Source organism: Lipophrys pholis (assembly GCF_963383615.2).
Source record: "Lipophrys pholis genome assembly, chromosome: 16".
NCBI classification, from domain to species: domain Eukaryota; kingdom Metazoa; phylum Chordata; class Actinopteri; order Blenniiformes; family Blenniidae; genus Lipophrys; species Lipophrys pholis.
This window is the reverse complement of record NC_137634.1, coordinates 20,175,128-20,179,922: the sequence shown is the minus strand read 5'-3', so window position 1 is coordinate 20,179,922 and position 4,795 is coordinate 20,175,128.

Sequence of the window (4,795 nt, the reverse complement as noted above, 5' to 3'; positions counted from 1 at the left end):
AAAAAAAAAAAAAAAAAAGGATTTTTGAGACCACGTTCAACTTGTATGAATGACAATGAACACAAATATTATCATGTTTTAAATTACATTTTGTCCTATGTTCTTTGAAATGTTTAATTATCAATAAATAAATTTCAAAAAGACTTCTTTGTGTTCTCTGTGTGTGTGTTTGTGAAGATGATGTACCAAAAAACTCGCGGAGCTCAGCATCAGATGACGTTTTATTCCATTTTCTTTCAAAAACATCAATCTATGCTTTTAAAATTAAAAACCAGTAATTTGATAACAATTCCGACCTGATGATAATTCAGTTTAATATACAAAAAAAGAAGAAATTGAAGACATGGAACCTCACTCCCTGCTAACAAGACTTTCAGTGACACTGCAGAGATTCATGCCCTCAACAACAATGGACAGTTTACAGATGGACACTTGGGAGTGCTGGATGAGTGTGGCGAATGCAGTATACACAAATATACTGAGGTAATATGATAAACTGGCTTATTCATGTCAGTAGACGAAGAGTGGAGCGTGAAACTGCAGAGACATCATGCGCAGTCAGCTGTCGTAACGACCTGGAAATGCAGCAGTTTCTACTCCGGTGATGTTATTCTGGTTTCCAGCAGCCAGATTAGCCTGAAGTAGGTTCAATGGTCAAGTGCAAACATTTCATTTATCTGGGCTCAGGAATAACCGTGTTCAGTGAGGAATTACGTTTTCAATAAATACTACGATCAACCGGCTGTTGTTGACTACGTGTTGATTGAGGTTTGCCTCCTATGTGCTTTAGTGAAGTAGTATACAGATATCCGAGGACTTTGTGTCCTTCGTGTGGGACATGGACAGAGAGGAGCGTGTACGTTTGAATTCTTCTGAAGACACTTTTTAGAGTTATTTTGTCTGAGAAACTTCAGTTTCCCTGTACTCCTGATAAAGAACTACATCTAATTTGTTTCAGCAGGGTTCAGGTTAAATCGAGGAATATTTACTTCTTTCTATTGCTACAAAAATGTACAGACATTGGGATGGCAAACACATTGTTGGTATTACCCGTCTGCACTTGGCACAGTGGGACTGAAAGTTATGATTTTTATTACAACCCCCGGCTCCAGGTCTGTACACTTTCTGGCCTGGTTTGAAGAGAGTTGAAGCTTTTCGGTGAGATCAAGCTTTGATTTCAGGAAACCAGTCTGTGCTTTTTGAGGATGGCTGGAGACTATTTAAATCTAGTTCATGGCAACAGACAGGACGAGACTGGGCAAACACATTTAAGAACACCACACAGTGTGGACCAGACCAAACACGTATTACAGTACTTAGACTTTCAATCACAACCTCTCATGATGCTGCTGGCATAGTATGAAAGAGGAGCGAGCATTCAAACACACGTATTGAAAATAGCAACGCTTTAATAAAGAGCGATTTTACAAGACTGCAATGTTGAGCTAGCTAGGTGAAAACCGGCATTGACATCCACGTGTGTTTTACAGAGATGCGGTTGTGGTGACTGCGTTTGAAGTTCGATGGGGTTTAGTTTTTTTTTTGTGTGTTTTTTTTCACTTGCAAGTTTGCATTTCTGCATGCGAGCCAGCCTTCAAACAGTTACGGATCCCCGCATTGTAAAACAGTTTTGATTATGAATGTCAATGGACGTCCATGTCAAGAGGTAAGTAAAAAATCTCATGGAGAAATTTCCTTAACATTTTTCCAAACACACCGGTAAAGTGATAGTTCACACAATGGTCATGCTTTTACCGGGCACACAAGCCAATAAAAAGACGACACTTAATCATGCAAAACAAAACAAAAAAACAGAAGGGGAAAAAAAAAAATAATAATAAAAAAGACAGTTTCTTTGTCTCTTACAAATAAAAACCAAACAAAATCCTTTTTGAGTTCTGATATCATCCATCCATAGTGACCTTGAATAAGAAGAAGCTGCGCTTTGATGATGACTTTGGTGCAAAAAAATGTTCCTGTTTTGAAGAGGACAGACCCTGTCCTGTCCACTTCCTTGATGAAGACACTCTTGGTATAGACCAGTTGTGATAGTTTACCCGTGACCCCCACCCCCGGCCCCCTGATCCCAAGCCCCCTTCCTCCTCCAAGATGGACACAAACATCACAAACATTGACCCCACACCCACCCACCCATCCCTGGATGATTACACCTTCAAAGTACAACCATTCAAACACAGATACAGCAATAAATTGTCCCACGTACAGTACGTCATCCAATGGGGCTTCGATCACTTCACAGAGAGCACGTCTAAAAACACATGAACGGCATTACCTATATACAGAGGACACAGTAACAGTCAGGTTGGCCCAGGATGAATAGAGCTGTGGTGTGTGAGAGTGAGGTGTACAATGAAAAGAGCATTTAGCCGACGGACAAAAGACAAACCACTGGGACGAGGAGCGATGGTGGAGAGTGGTACAACAGTTTTCCGAAGGAGATACCCAAGCGGCGGCTGACTTTCTGTTTAGATCTTCGTTAAAAAGGTGCAACCGTGGAAAACCTCTCCCTGCTTGGTGATGATTTCTAACAAGAGTCTCTGCTGGTAGTCGAGTGGTGGCTGTGGGTCGATTGGCCTTTTGCGTCGCCAGCAGTCCGTCGTGATTCTCTGATTTTTGTGAGAAACCAGTGGCCGGCGCGGCTCCAGCTGTCTGGAGACCTTCGCCTCAGAACTCCCGCTTTTTGAGATTTCCAGATCTGATGATTCAGGGCAATTTTTTTTCCTTTCTTGGTGTGTTTTTTCAGCCGATGAGTGATCCTGGAGAAGCCACCTTGAATTGATGTTGTACAGACTGCGACACGGTCACAATAACACTCATTGCTAAGTTAGTACATGCTACCAGCTCGCCAGAGATCTTCCATCTCTAACCGAGGAACATGACCCTGTTTATCTCTATGGGAAGGCATGTGCACACAAACACACATACGGTACATGTACATAGAACAGACACAATCAATAGAAAATGACGTCATCCCCAATCGATTATTGCCCCTTTCAACTGTACATCCCAGCATTGATTTTAGGTTTTTGTGCAGCAGAGCATTGTCCCCTTTTGAATGTTTGTGCTATATATATATTTATATTTATATTTATTTACCATCTGAATGTGGATCTTTGCTTGACCTTGGGTCTGCGAGGACATCCACACCAACGTTTAACGTCTCGCCTGTTCGAATTAATCTGCACACCCTGCGCATCATCAGGGCTGTGACCTGCAGACGTTATCCAACAGTCTGGCGTGGGCTCGACTCCTTCGACTGACCTTTAGCTGTCCTGTCCGCACATGTTAACACCACCTTAACAAACATCTCTGCAATAGCAACGTCTTTACTCCCTCCAGCTGGAGGTACGACATCTGCTACGGTAATTAATAATTAGCCTAAACCAGTGACAAGGGGTTTGTCGGGAGACTAATTTTGGACAGGACAAATGCTCAGACCGGAGGTCACAACACAGCTGGGTATTAAACCACACCCGCTGACATCCTCTCGCCTCTCTGTCTGGCTCTTAGTGCATTTTTCACTACTTTTAGAGCAGTACAGGTACACCAGAACGACAAAATAAAAACAAACTTCTGGACTGAAACCCGATGTGGACACACTCTACAACGCTACAGCAGAATAAAAGCTCCTAAAGAGGCTACAGGTGAATGAAAAAGACAGCGATGAGGTTGCATGATATTGCACAGCTGTAGAACAGGGGAACAGGAAATACAGTGTACAGCACGTCCCCCAAGTAACAAAGTTAGTATGAGAGGTTTGTTTACATCCAAATGCGATGCCTGGGTCTGGCTCAGTGCTTTCATTAGTTAGTTCCAGTGCAGTAACACATTGGTACCTGGCAACGCAGTAATGACATTAGGTACCAAAAGAGAAACACGCAGCACGCACCTGACGCGGCGATGGCCATCCACAGTCACACTGAGCGTGCTCACAAATCATCGGTGCACGCTGGGTTCTCGAAAGAAGTTGGCAATTAAGAACAAATGGAGCTCATAAAAGATTGTAATGTCGATGCAGCACGCTGAAAATGTAGAAAAAGGGACACACACACACGCACACACACACACATACGCGTACATGCATTCAAATCAATTAACTTCTGACATCAGGTGATGGATGAAACGCCACCGGGAACCAATCTGAACAAGAGGCTGAAATCACCAACATAGAAACACACCCTTGGCAAAGTTCACATTGAATAAAGTGCCAGCAAACGATCCGATCCGAGAAAGAGACGTGTGCCCTCCGAGTTTTGATTCGGTTGCGGGATGGAAAGAGACGCGGGAAAGCCTTTGTACAAGAAATTATAACGACGAGGGGTTGGTCGGGGAGGGGCGGCCGGGCGTCTGTGCTTCCACAGAGCTGTCAGTCTTCGTAGCGTCATCACAGGACATACCTGCCATTTGAAATGGCGATTCAAACAGAGGATGAGTGGGACAGATGCGGAGCCTCTGGCGCTCCTACAATAAGGATTCGAAGACAGATCAGTAGCCATGTTGGAGAGAGGACAGGAGATTAGAGGGTCAGGTAACATGGGAACTGACATCAGCATTGCATCTTTTATCCGTCATCTTGGTCCTTTCTCCTTCTTTTTCCTCTCCCCGCCGTTTTACTCTCTGTCCTCTTCTTCCTCCTGCACTGGATTTGGTACTGGTATTTGTGTTCTTTCTCTCCATCTCTTTTCCTCTCGTCGTCTCTCTCTTTCTCTCTCTCTCTCTCTTTCTCTCTCTCTCTCTCTCGTTCAGCTTTGCTGCCATGGTTACAACATCCTCT